Source organism: Garra rufa, chromosome 17, assembly GCF_049309525.1.
Source record: "Garra rufa chromosome 17, GarRuf1.0, whole genome shotgun sequence".
In the NCBI taxonomy this organism is placed as follows: Eukaryota; Metazoa; Chordata; class Actinopteri; order Cypriniformes; family Cyprinidae; genus Garra; species Garra rufa.
The window spans coordinates 36,420,472-36,435,794 of record NC_133377.1 but is presented as its reverse complement, the minus strand read 5'-3'; positions in this window follow the sequence as shown (position 1 = coordinate 36,435,794).

Genomic DNA, 15,323 nt, shown 5'->3' with positions numbered 1-15,323 from the left:
ACAGAGTTTCAGAGTTTAGTTTAATCTACCACAACTCCAAGTATTCAATATCTGCATTGAAGTGGAAACACCTGCGCCAGTCACCACATTAACACATATTTTTGCTGTCAGGTTGCCGCTGCGTCTAGCATACAGCAGCTGGAAAGACATTAATGTATCCTATGCAGCGTAAAGATAGTGACGGCCATTTCACGACCTCACTAACCCCGTGAAACCGATCTTCGAGTGGTCGTTCGCTCTGAAGGACTCTTCATTTACAGGAGCCGCTATGATAACCTCCCCGTACCATACACAGAGGGCTGCTTTTTTTCTCTCCCGTAGATTGGTTATTGATTTCTATTTTTTTCTGCCTGTGCTTCTCGCTGACCAATTTTGTTCGCCCCTCCCCTCCGACGCTGCCCTCTCTCGTACTGACCGTACACGTCTGCTTTGGACTGCTATCCCGTTGCATGAAATATTCTAAAAATAATTCGCTGTGTCATCTGGCCGGCCCTCTGCTCATAAATAACGATCATTTCAGAAGTCAGCCCATTGAGCTCTGTAAAGCAATATTTTCTGAAGCATTTATTTCCCGTTTTCTCTGGACTGCTCTCATTTATCATGAGCCGCGCAGGTAGCGGCCGCTTTCTCCGTAGACGCAGACCGGCGATATTCCGCTCTCAGAAATTGCTGTCCCCTCTACATTGGCCTTATTTCAAGCTCAGGTCCAACATGAAATAGAAAAGCGTGTTTTTCTCATGCCGGTCAGGTGTGAAGCGAGTCAAACTAATGGCTGCTGCTTTGTTTTGGGGGAGCTGCGTTTTGAAGGGACGGTCCTGAGGGGGATCAGTGTCTGGAGACTGAGAAATCTCAGTATTCTGAACTCATGTGTGACCGCACTTGTTCATCTGGGAATTACGGTGACACTTCATGTGCCTCTGTGAATAAGTGAATAAATGCAACACAAGTCAAAATCTGTGACTCCATTCAATCTGACAGAGTTCAGTTTTTTTGTCTCTGTCGCTTGCTCTTTCTTGTTTTTGTTTTTTTTGTCCCCCTCCCTGCTTTCCCTTATTTCTTGATTGTTTCCTCCTTTTTTGCTTTCTTGATTCTCTTTTCATTCTTTTGCCTTGCTCTTGATTGTTTGTCGTTTTTTGCTTTCTTTCCTGATTCATTATTTGTGCTCTTTCATGATTCTTGACTTCATTCTTTCTTTCCTCATTCTTTCGCTTTCTTCATTCTTGCAATCTTTTCTGATTTTTTTTGCCTTGCACTTGATTCTTTCTTTTCTTAATTTCTTTCCACCTTCTTTTGCTCTTTTGTGATCCATTCTTTACTTTGTTCTTTTGCTCTTTGTTCGTTATTTTCTAATTCCTTCATTCTTTCTTCATTCTTGCACTCTTTTGTGATATTTGTCTTCTCTTGATTCTCTTTTTTCTCTTTTGCTCTTCTGTGATTCATTAATTTTTGTGCTCTTTCATGGTTCTTTCCTGTTCTTTTGCTCTTTATTCTTTCTTTTCTAGTTTCCTTCACTTTCCTCATTCTTTCGCTTACTTCATTTTTCTTTCTTTCTTTCTTTCTTTCTTTCTTTCTTTCTTTCTTTCTTTCTTTCTTTCTTTCTTTCTTTCTTTCTTTCTTTCTTTCTTTCACTCTTCATTTTTTCTTTTCTAATTCCTTCACTTTCCTCATTCATTTGCTTTCTTCATTCTTCCTTTTCTCATTCTTTCTTTTCTAATTTCCTTCATTTTCCTCATTCTTTCACTTTCTTTCTTCCTTTTCTCATTCTTTCTTTTTCATTCTTTCACTCTTCATTCTTTCTTTTCTAATTTCCTTCACTTTCCTCATTCTTTCGCTTTCTTCATTCTACCTTTTCTCTTTTTTCTTTTTTCATTCTTCACTCTTCATTCTTTCTTTTCTAATTCCTTCACTTTCCTTATTCTTTCCTTTTCTTATTCTTTCTTTCTTCATTCTTTCACTCTTTTGTGATTAATTTATTTTTTGTGCTCTTTCATGATTCTTTCCTTTATTCTTTTGCTCTTCATTCTTTCTTTTCTAATTCCATCACTTTCTTCATTTTATTTCGCTTTCTTCATTCTCATTCTTTCACTCTTTTGTGATTCATTCATTTTTTTTGTGCTCTTTCATGATTCTTTTCTTTGTTCTTTTGCTCTTCTTTCTTTTCTAATTTCTTCACTTAATTTTCTTTTCTCATTCTTTCGCTTTCTACATTCTTCCTTTTCTCTTTCTTTCTTCATTCTTTCACTCTTTTGTGATTCATTCATTTTTTGAGCTCTTTCATGATTCTTTCCTTTGTTCTTTTGCTCTTCATTCTTTATCTAATTCCTTCACTTTCTTCATTTTCTTTCCTCATTCTTTTGCTTTCTTCATTCTTCCTTTTCTCTTTCTTTCTTTCTTCATTCTTTCACTCTTTGTGATTCAATCACTTTTGTACTCTCTAATGATTCTTTCCTCATTCTTTTGTGATTAATCCTTTTTTTGCTCTTTTATGATCTTCCCTTCATTCTTTAACCTTCATTCTTTCTTGGTTCTTTCCTTCATTCTTTCACTCTTCCTTTGTTCTTTCTTTCCTCATTGTTTCACTTGATTCATTCTTGACTATTTTTTCATTTTCACTTTAATCCTTCTTTCATTCCAATCTTGACACATTTTCTCGATTCATTTCCTCATTCTTTTTGTTTTGTTTTTTCTTAATTTCTTTCCTTATTTCACTCATCTAATTCATTCCTCCTTTTGCTTATTCATTATATTCCCTTCATTCTTTAACCTTCATTCTTTCTTGATTCTACTCTTTCTTCGTTCTTTCTTTTCTCATTCTTCTGTTCATTCTTCATTTCTTTGCTCTTCTTCAGTCTTTCACTCTTTAATGATTCTGTTCCTTTTCCTTCACTTTCCTCATTCTTTCTTTCCTTATTCTTTTGCTTTCTTCATTCTTCCTTTCCTCATGCTTTCACTCTTTTGTGATTCATATTTTTGGTGCTCTCTAATGATTCTTTCCTTCATTCTTTTGCTCTTGATTCGGTTTCCTCATTCTTTCTTAATTAATTAATTCATTCATTGATTCATTCTATGAACTTCTCTTCATTCTTTAACCTTCGTTCTTTTCTGATTCTTTCCTTCATCCTTTCACTCTTTCTTTGTTCTTTTGCTCTTGTGATTCATTCTTTCCTATTTTTTCACTTTCATCATTCACATTTTCTTGATTGTTTTCCTCATTCTTTCTTTTTTCGTTCATTCTTGGTTCCTTCTTGTTCTTTCGCTTATCTGCGATTCTTTCCTCATTCTTCTGTTCTTTTTTCTGTTCTGTTCTTTTTTTCTCCACTTTCATCATTTATTTTTCCCATCCTTTACACACTTTCACACTTTCGTTCTGTTCTCATTCTTTCACTCGCAATACATTCTTTCTGCTCTTTCATGATTCTTTTCTTCTTTCTTTATTTCCTTATTCTTTTGTTTCTTTCATGATTTTCATTCTTTCTTTTGCTCTTTCATAATGTTCCCTTCATTCTTACCCTTTCATTCTTTCTTGATTCTTTTTCACTTTGACTTCACTCACTCTTTTCTTTATTCTTTCACTCATGTTTTTTCATTCTTTTCTTTTTTCTTTTGCTCTGTTTATTCTTCTTTCCCATTTCTTTCTTTCTTTCTTTTCTTTCCTGATTCACTTATTTTTTTTCTTTTGCCTTCTTTCTTTATTCTGTCAATCTTTTACTCCTTTTGACTCATTCTTTCCTCTTTATTTGTCTCTTTTGTGATTTTTTTTTTTTTTTTTTTTTTTTTTTTTTTTTTTTTTTTTAAATATATCCTCTGTTTTATTCTTTTATTATTTTGGGATTCAATCATTTTCTTTTGCTGTTTTATGGTTCTTGCAATGTGATCCTTTATTTATTTGTTCTTATTATGATTTTTTTCTATTTCTCTTTCTTGATTTATTTGTTACTCTTTATGTGTCTTCCACACTTTCTTGACTTTCTTTTTTGGTAATTTTGCTGTTTTGCCTTTTTTCTTTCATGATTTCTGGTGCTCTTTTATTTGCTCTTTCTGTTGCTCTGTTCTGTTGTTTCAGTCTGTAGACTTTTGCTTTGCTCATTTCCTTCCTGATGCCTCTCCATTTTTCTGAAAAACAACAATGCAAAAAGAAACTGAAGGAAAATTCAATTTCATCATGTTGTGTTTTATCTTGTGGGACAAACCGTGACCTTTTCCCACCCATAATACAAGCTTAAAATAATAAGTCATGTTTGGATGGATATGAAAACAGACACATTATTGTATGATCATATTATATGCTTATAATTCTCAGTCAGTGACCAGACATCAGGACAAGATGACCATCAACTGACATCTGGAGTCATTTTTGACATTTACAATGAAAAATACCATCTAAAACACACTGTACAATCAGTAGGAAATACCACAGAACCACATTTTGCATGAGATTTCAGACGTTTCTTTTCTGAAATTATACAGATTATATTTCTTAGCAGGTGATTTTATTTAAAAGGTGAGAGAAAGCAATTTATATGACATGTGCTAACATAATTATCAGTGCCACAGTTTTTAAAGCCTTTATCTTATTGTATTTTTTCTCATTAAAACTTAAAAAAAAATCATAAACTAATGACTGATAGTATGTTATGTAGTCTTTTAACATGAAAATAAGTGGTGGCATATATAGAATCCATAATAGATGAGCTCAATATTGTATGTAAATAACTATGGAGAGTAATTAGGGAACTGGGATAGAGAAGTAGTACCAGTAGAATTATACTAAAGACTGTGTTGAGCCTCTCAATAAGCTTTATGTGGTTGTTTGATAGCACAGATGCTGAAGTTGAAGTAGGGCATTCAGATACAGTAGTGCGGTTAGAAACGTCCCCTGGTAAATCCTCTCACATCTCTGTTTGACACGCAGTGGGAGCCCACAACAACAACATGAGCCCTGGCATGCTAATTAACCGCTGAATGCTCCGTCTAATTGGCTGTTCAATAAAACATGAGGAAGGCTCTTAACGAAACGGAACGATCATTAGTAAGAAGTTGATTACATTGTGTTGATTAATACAATTACTAATGACCAGCAGTGTATGGAGAGCTTCAGATAGAATACAGTGTGGGAATAAATGCTGATGCTAGACTGTGTGTGTGTGTGTGTGTGTATAAAGTGTGTAAAGTGTGTGCATTATGCAGTTTTTATAAGGTCATCTTTTTAAAGGATTTTTTTTTTTTTTTATACTATGATATGATTTTAATACTAAACTGTCTAATGTTAATATTAATAGGGATGCACCGAATGTTTGGCAAACAAAATTATTTGGCCTAAATAGCAAAAAAAAAAAAAAACACTTATTTCGTTGTTCGAATAAGTGAAAAGGCCGAATAAATTATACCGAACAATGACGTGACGCGATCAAATGCAGTGTGGAAAACTGTCTGAGAAAGATGCAAAAATCATTACAAGCCCCAACGGTGGGCGACTGTTTGTATTGCTTCGCATGTCTTCGATGAGAAGAGAAAGGGGTGGTTGTTGCTGGTTACTGTATGATGACTAAAATTGCAAAATAGCCTTAAACCATTAGTAAGTAAACTACAGAACGTTATGTTGTCTAATACACGCACAAATTGTGTGTAAGGATTCAAACTCCAAAGTGCGAGGAAAATCCGCGCTGAAACTGCTTAATGACAATCATTCATAAATCTGCTGTCTGCAAAAAGTAGTACTGAGGTCATCTTGTGGGTTTCCGCCAAAATTAATGTCAACACTCATAAATGTTAGCATTGTAATTGTACTGTTGTTCTGTAAATTAAAATAAAGTAAGACAAAAATAATAACAATCATTACAACAGCTCTATTAATACATTTATAACATTCTCCTTTGCTCAGCAAGGCTGCATTTATTTGTACATTAAACTGTTCCTATTATGCTAGTTTAAAGGTTGTTAATATTGTTTTTTTGAGGGTCCTAAAACTGGTTTACATGTATGCAAGATCAAAAAACACTTTAGTTTTCCTTAAAAAATAGATTTAATTTTACCCCATTTCTAAATGATTCGTAAACGACTCGTGCGAAGCAGTTCGAAGAATCAGTCTCTCTAAACCCCTCCTTTCCGTGAGCCCTCACTGCTGTGATTGGTCAGACGGCGCAGTCCTTTATGATTAGTCTACTGCGGCGCGTACAGCGCGTGTAGGAAACAACAATGTAGGAAACATTGCCATAACTTAAAGGATAACTATTGCCAAAATGCAACCTGGGCTGTTTTTTTACTGTAAACATGACAAACATATATCTAAAAGCATAATTGCAACAAACGAGCCGTTTTTGAGATTTACCATGATTTCGTTTTGTTTTCAATGGCCGGTGAATGGGAATACTAGGGGCATAAATTTGAGCTCATCAAAATCGATATTTTTACAACACTAAGAAGGCTCGACACACCATGAAATTTTGCTCGAAGTATCGCCTGGGTCTCTACACATGAACTCGAGCATTGAGAACATTGTGTACACAGAGTTTACTAAAAAGAACGTTTTTGAACAACTCACTTACACTGTTTGGGTTTCCAACTCGCAGCCATCTTGCCAGTCAAGAGGTGTCGATCTCCGAATGCGAATGAATGGACTCCATAGGACGAAATATTAGGCTTATATGAGGCTCTTTTTACAACTAGAAGGTTAATATTGTTTTTCACTTGCGACAAAACAACGAATTAGCCATGCATTTATATGGAAATATGCTTTAGGAGCTATCCATCTTTACTCGCATTCTGAGATCGACACATCTGAGATTATACAATCAGTTTTATGTTTCAGCTCAGCTACTGTGTTTGCATGCAGTCTTTCTCCGTCAAGGATGTGTATCATTTAGAATTTGAGAATACCTTCTAAATTCCAGTTCAGTTCAGAAATTTTAATTCAGTTTGAATTGCAACAAATTGGGAACGCTAAATTTAAATGAAAGGTAGTAGTCTCTCGCTGTCGGTGCTTGTAATGATTAATAATAATAATTTTGCATCTTTCTCGGTGTCACGATCTGGCTGAGTGGAGGAGTGGAGATGAAGCAGGAGAACCGGATTAAATGAATATAAACAGTTTATTTAAACAAAACACTGAAACTCAATACAAACAAACAAAAACCGGGAGCAAGCAATGAACGCATGTAACAATACATCGACGGACACTGGGGAGTGAGCAGACACAGACTTTATGCACAGAAACATGGGCGTGGTCACAAACAAGATAACGAGAGGGAAATACAAATATGGGCAAGACTAAACCAAAAGGGGGAGAACAAGGACTAAACCAAATGAACTAGAAACATGGGGGGAAAAACACTTGGAAAACATGACAGAATAGGACAAAACACAGACATATTCCTGACACTCGGACAGTTTTAAATGCTTCCACACTGCCAACAAATTAGCTGCATTAGTGCGCGCATCTATTTGATTGTGTCACGTCATTTTTCTGTATAACTTATTCGGCCTTTTCGCTTATTCACCTGAAGACCGAAATAACTTTTTTTTTGCCGTATAATTTTGGTTGTCGAACATTCGGTGCATCCCTAGTAAATTGTAGTTGATTTGTCTTCTGGGAAACATGCAAGTATCTTCTGTTGCTTCAGAAGGGCAGTACTAAATGGAAAAAAAAAAACATATTTCAGCAAAATAAGAAAAAATTGGACATCTTTATCCTGTTCAAAACTTTTCACCCCCCGACTCTTAATTAATCATGCTTCCTTCTGGAGCATCAGTGAGTGTTTGAACCTTTTTGTAATAGTTGTGTTTGAGTCCCTCAGTTGTCCTCAGTGTGAAAAGATGCATCTCAAAGTCATACAGTCACTGCTGGAAAGGGTTCAAATATGCAAAAGATGCTGGAAAACTGAAGAATCTGCAGGACCTGGAGGATTTTTCTGAAGAACAATGCTTTGTTTAACTGTTCAGAACAAACAAGGGACTCATGAACAACCATCACAAAACAAAACAAAAAAACAGTTGTAGATCATCCAGGTAACCACACACAGTAAGAACCAAGAGTTCCCAAACTTTTTAAAAATTTCAGCTATTTTTTTTGTCTTGTTGACTATAAACATATTTTATGTAAAATATCTTACTTAGGACAGTAATAAACAAAAAATAACATGCATTTTGTATGTTCCCTCAGATTCTGCAAGGGGTTCCCAAACTTTCGCATGCCACTGTATGTGTTTATCCAGGTACAAAGTGCTGTCGACGACAAAACATTGTCATACATCTCAACCAGACACGTTCAGGTGACAGTAAGTTCTCTTAATACGCAATAACACACAACGATCTTATCGGGCGTATCGTATGACTGACAGACTGGCCTCGCCGTGCTGCTAAACTGCACTTTGCCACACGGCTGGCTAAGGGCCCTCACCTTTCATCTGTCTACAGGCATCTTTAAATGGGAAAATATAGTCTGGCTCATTATGCCTATGTCCTTGACGCCACGATGGCACCTTGAAAAGCATGTCACGCTGAAGTAAGTTTAATAGAGCTTAATCTATGGAAAGATGCCGCGTTTAGCCTACTAGTGCTGAACCATTCATAGCAAAGACGCTAGTCTCCTCATAATGAGGCCGTAGCTCTCAGCGGCAGCGCAGACAGAGGAAATATGGATATGCGTATCAATAATTCATGTTGTTGTCTGGTAGTATTGATTGCACTCTGTGGAGAGAAGATTCCTCAAACATGAAAGTCAACGAAGTTTCATTTAAAATTGAAGAGGAGAGTCAGTGGAGAAATGAATTATAATTCTATCTTTGGCTTTTTCCGTGGTTGAGGCGAGCTAATTTTGGGCTGTTTCTATATTTCTTGACAGAACAAATTCCCTCGCGAGTTTCTCGATCGTCCTTCGGAATCTAAACTGAAGCCTTTATAGACTTTGACAAAGCATATGATATTGTGCTCCGAAAAGAACAAGTCAATTGAAACGCGATCTGTAGGCCAAGAACGTTAGGGTTTCTTTTAACTCATTGAATATTTATGACCCTCTCATCAATACTAAAAGTTAGTGCATTTTGAAACCTTTATGAAGTCTTTAGTTTAGTGTAAACACACTTATGAAATGATTGCTTGTACTTCGACTATAAAAGATTTATAACTGCTTGCTTGTGATGTATTGATAATTTGTATTCGCTTGTGTATTTAACTTAATACCTACATGTATACCAGTGGCGGCTACTGGTCTGTCAAATAGGGGAAGCTCATTTTCAATCTAAAAAAAATATTAAACTCTGTAAAAGTGAAACAAGGAATCTGGTGTATAATTGTGTGAAATGTATGATGAAAATCAAGCAATATCGCCAAGCAAATATAAAGAAATAGGTTGCAGCAGTTTTTATTTCGACTGAATTTGAGAAATCCGCGATGGGACTGAGCGCGAATTGCTTCAGCGATTCCTTATAGTACAAAATCGCTGTCAGTCAAAAGGAGATGCAATCTTTCGACAGACCCTCCAATCATCACGCAGAAGCTCGGAGTCCAGGCCAGCCCACTCCTCATTCACCCCCAGAGACGCTGAGTGTCCGTGAGCGGGACATAATCGCAGCGTTTGTCCAATGACCGTCTAGTTTCAAAGCACTGAAAAAAAAAACGTTCAAAGCAGCCGCATTGAAGTCAATGGACGCTGGGCTTCAACGGGGCAATGCACGGTGACGCTACGGGAATGTATGAGAAGAAAATCAAGTCAGCCGACCTGCCATATCTAACTGATTCTGAACGAACTCTAATGAGAGATGAACGTTTTTGTAACGCATTTTTAGTCAATAAAATGTTAATACAATAGTACATAATTTGACCATTAATTTTGTGACATTATAGGGGAAGCTGAGCTTCCCTTGCAGTCTTAAAGAAATTGCCACTGATGTATACTTATATTTACATCATTTCTGACCATTCTGACTCACAAAACTTTATTGCAATGTGATTTAACTTCAGTTCTTAATGTTATATTTCACTCAGAAGACTTTGAAAGACTTTCTTCTTTCAGAAGACCAATATAGTCGGAGTTATATTAAAAATGTCCTGGCTCTTCCAAGCTTTATAATGGCAGTGAATGGCTGTTGAAATTTCCAATAAAGTGCACTCAAATACCACTTTCTCATGAACATGTATACAACAGTTAGTGAAAGCTAGAGATTATAGTTTATAAAGTTTTAAATATAGATCTTTATTACTCAAACGCATCAGTGCACTTCAGGAGCGCTTTATTAACCCCTCGGAGCCATGTGGAGTACTTTTATAGATAGATAGATAGATAGATGCACTTTATTAGACTTCAAATTCTCAGCACCCATTCACTGCAATTATAAAGCTTTATATATATATATATTTTTTTGTCTCAGTCTTTGGGATACCCAACTATACCTGTTGAATTTGACAGTGGTAGCCATCCATTGAGCAAACGGCTCTCCACCGTGGCAGGACCCGTATTTCGGCTGGGTTATTGATCATGGTCTCCTGTGAGATTAGCCGTATTACCCTCTCCCTAATTGGGACTTGCACTTTAAGTGGATCCCCGCAGAGGAGATTTAAAATTCCATTAACGCCTTTGACAGCCTCAGCTAGAGAAAGACGGCCAGGGTCTGATCATTGTCCAAACGCTTTTGAGGTAATTGATGATAAAAAATGAGCCTGTCGCAGCACGGTGATTGATAACACTGACGGGCTAATTACACACTTGGGTTTTTTTTTTTTTTTCTCCATCCCTTGTCATTCTTATCAGAGAGACCAGTCTAGACTTCTTCCACAGCGAGCGCTACAGATGAAAAGAGATCATAACTTTCTCTCAGGTCACTAGACAAGAACATAAATGGTCTGAATTGAGCTTATTGATTCATGCATGGCAACCTGATGGATGAACTAATCACAGCAGCTGTAGATCTCAAATCAGTAAAATAACACAGACGAGACACATCTGAGGTGACTTTCACGGTTCTTCAGGCTGTAAGCTCATCATCTGTCAGAAAAGTGAAGTTTAGTCAAATTATTAGCATTGGGAAGTGATAAACTCTTCTTATTTAAAACTGGTTCCATTAAGAAGAATAAGAAAAAAAGTTTGTACATTATTTTTTCCAAACATACTATAGGTAATACATTATTTCAGAAAATATTAATGTTTAATAATAAATTAATAATAATAATAATAATAATAATAATGTTGCAAAAACTTTTTTTTTTTACTTTTCTGTTGAAATCCATAATCTCATCACTATTTGTTATCAGACTGTTGTAATAGAAAGAAATTTAATTCTATTTCTACTTTCAGAAGTACTAAACAATTCAGTAAGGAATGAAAATCAGTTAAACCCAGTTAAAGAATCTTTGAATTACTTCCAATTCTCATCCCTATAAATGATATAATAGAGAATCGACTATTAAACTGGTAACGTGTTTTCACCAAAGCATTTTCCATTTTCAGTACTATTAGGCCCAAACAAGCAATCTTTAAAAAAAAATTGTGACTTATTTATTGGCAGTGCTGAATGATTGTTTTATGAGGGATAAAAGAGAAAAATGCATTGAGAGAAGCTACAGAAATGCTGTTTATGTATAGCGGCAATGTTGCTACTTGATCTCATGATGAAAACGATTGTTGGAACTTTTTAGCAAGGTAATCCTTGGGTATGGATGGTACGTTCTTTTAAAACGTCAAAGAGCATTAGCATTATAGCGCCACTATGTTGCACCATATACATATCACTGCAGCTTCCAACAGAAATTAAAGGAGTAGTTCACTTTCAGAACAAAAATGTACAGATAATGTACTCACCCCCTTGTCATCCAAGATGTTCATGTCTTTCTTTGTTCAGTCGTAAAGAAATAGTTTTTTGAGTAAAACATTTCAGGATTTCTCTCCATATAATGGACTTCTATGGTGCCCCCCAGTTTGAACTTCCAAAATCAGCTTAATAGGGCTCTAAAAAATCCCAGCCGAAGAAAGAAGGGTCTTATCTAGCAAAACGATGGGCTATTTTCTAAAAAAAAAAAAAAAAAAAAAAATTATGTACTTTTTAACCTCAAATGCTCATCTTGTCTAGCTCGGCAAGACGTGTGTTTGAGATTAAAAAGTATATTAGTTGCAAATGTTTTTAGAAAATAACTAATCGTTTCGCTAGATAAGATCCTTCTCCCTCGGCTGGGATCATGTAGAGCCCTTTGACGCTGCATTTAAACTGCATTTTGGAAGTTCAAACTCGGGGGCACCATGCATATAGGGCCGTTCAACGGACATTTCAATTCATAACTACAGTGACACATACAAAACCAACGTCACAAAAAACTTACCATATATATGTTCATCTGTTCTGGGGGGGGGGGAACAAATACTCTTTTTGAGCCACTCAGTTAACATTTCTCATCGAATTTGTCACTAAACGTACATGGCGCTACCTATTTCGCGCCTTCCCACAGGTATGTTTTCGTCATGTGATCTGGTTGGTAAAATAGCCTTTTAGCAATCTTACATAAAGCAGATTCAGAACATGTTTTATTCATTTTCTCAATTCACTGGCTAACTAATTAACTTTTTGAAAGATTGTTACCTTTTTTGAAGAAACAGCTTGTCCGCTATTTGCTAAGCTGTTTAAGTTGTTTTGCATTACATTTTAATGAATAAAAACATTCAGATCTCTTACTCGAGTGGTGTGGGAAAGTTAGTATTTATGCTCCGACAAAAAATATAAGATAACCAGTAGTAATTCTTGCTAGAAATATTGTGGAAGTCTACTCAAGTTGAGGTCTGTAAATGACAGGGGTATTTTAATATAAGCAGATATCAGGCTAAATCTCTGTACATGTGAAAAAAGAATGAAAAGGCAGCTGGTGATCTGACTCAACTTTGTACTCTTTTCTTTTCTTTTCTTTATTTTTTTAGCTCTCTAACGCGTTCCACGCTGGAAGGACTGCAGCTGTCTCTCGTAACCCACCGGCTATACTGTCTTTCTGTTCTGTGGCTCCAGTACGTGAGCTGTTGATTTGTTTTGTCGGTCGCTGTCTGTGGTCGTGAGCGCTCTCTTCAGCTGACCAGTGTGTGCACAGAGACCTTGCCAACACGAATTCCTCCCCTCAATGTAGTAAGAGGTGAATCATACCTTATTTTCACCTCTGCAGGGACGGACATGCTGAGAGGAATTTTAGGCCCACGCACAACTGCTTATAAATTGAGAGTTAGGCTGTTGAAGACGATATAAAATCACAATTGACCCAATTTATTGCTTAATAATTGTCCCTAGTGTTGTTGTGCATGATGCATTATGTTGTTCATATATGCCCATATATAATAAAAGGTACGGAAATCATTGCATAACACCAGAACAAAAAAACTGGTTTTACATACATGATTTCCAGCTAAATATACTGTTTACCTCAGAAATGCCACATTATATAAATTGAATGTTGTCAATTACATTTCATGTAAAGTTACTTGCTCATTTCATAAATATAGACTGAGGATCATACTACTTCTTAAACTATTTAGAGCAATAAATAGCATGTACCATATGTGTGAGAGAGAAGGCAAGAGATGGAGTGCTAAGGAGTGTCATTTTATCAATAATAATGTGTTTCAGTTCAAGGTAAATGCACATCTCTCCTCAGTCTACTATTGGACTCCTCCCTCGGGATCCTATCTAATCATAAAGGCTATATATTACCATTCCTCTCTATCATTTCTGCGTAGCGGGCCCTTTATATTAGTACTGAGAGCTAAATCTGTCTAACGTCTTTGACGGCAGAAAGCCAGGTTACATTTAGAGCGTTTTTTCACTCTCCTCATGTGGTCTCCAAAACACACAGATTGGCTGGAAAAACACAATGTAAATGAAGTCTTGGAGAGGGAGTCTGGGTATAAAATGTGGGGCACAATGTATCATGTTCCCACAGGGGAAAATGTAGACATCTAGCTAAGTTTAAAGTGTTGCAGTTTATTAACTTATGTTTATGAAAATTATGTTGTCTTCTAGGGTTATTTGTTTGCTTTCTGAATTTGCCATTTTGCCATCTTGTGTGTTTGGTATCTGCTATTTTTTTTAGTGATATTACAGTGACCAAAGACTTGTGTTCTGTGAATTTATTTTTGGAAGTTTGGAAGTCTTGAAGGATTGCCCTGTCCACTTAATATAAGCGTCTTTGAGGTTTTTGTTTGAGCTTGACTCAAAGTGATTCAGTTTATGGAGGTAATGAAGTAGTAAAACAGTAAAATAATAATGGTGCAGATCACAATATTTTGGTATGTGGTTTATTTCGAAGACGACATATTCGGATTTAAGTTTATTATAGTGTTAATTTAGTTAATGAAAACTATGACCCAATGTTCTTTGAGCTTTTTTCCCATGACTAAATCGAGACGACAATATTGTTTTCATGACGCTTCATCAATTGGCCATATTGGCAGCACTGAATGTAAACAGTGCCACTGAACTGAATGGAACTTGCAAATTTAGCTGATTATTCCTGCTGAAAATTGTGAATTATTGACATGTTTTGGGCTGTACTAATGTCGGACCAGGAAAAACATTTGGAGTACTATAGACCTGCCTAAAAACAAATCAAAGAAAGGAGTACAAAAAAACTGTCTGAGGAACAAAATGCATTTGTGGTTGACCAAACTGAACCAGTATTTCTAGGGCAAGAATCTTAATTCATATAATAAATAACCTATAATGCATCAGTGCAATATGTAATTCAGTATGAGTCAAAATTCTATTGATTTGTGCTTATTCGTGAAAGTGCAATATTTGAAACCTTAAACCGATAAAAATGATGAAATCATTTGATTTTTAACTATTATATAGCATGACACAAATGTTACAAAGATTCCATTGACTAAAACTAGACTGTAATGCTCAGATGTTAAGTCAATTAAAAAAAGGACAAGGTTGACTGAATATAATAACTAAAAAGTACATTTGAGACAGGACTAGGACTACTTTAAAAGACTAAGACTAAATTAAATTATCTGACCAAATGAACACTAGTTTATTATAGGCTTGTTATTTGCTGTTTGTTTTTTATAACAAGATCTGGCAACCGCTAGTTGTTCAGTTTGTTTCTGTACACACTGCATTGAATACAGTGAGGGGAAAAAATTAGTTGATCCCCTGCTGATTTTGTACGTTTGCCCACTGGCAAAGAAATGATCAGTCTATGATTTTAATGGTAGGTTTGTTTGAACGGTGTGAGACAGAATAACTAAACAATCCAGAAAAATGTATTTTAAAAAGTTATAAATTGATTTGCATTTTAATGAGTGAAATAAATATTTGACCTCTTCGCAAAACATGCCTTAGTACTTGGTGGCAAAA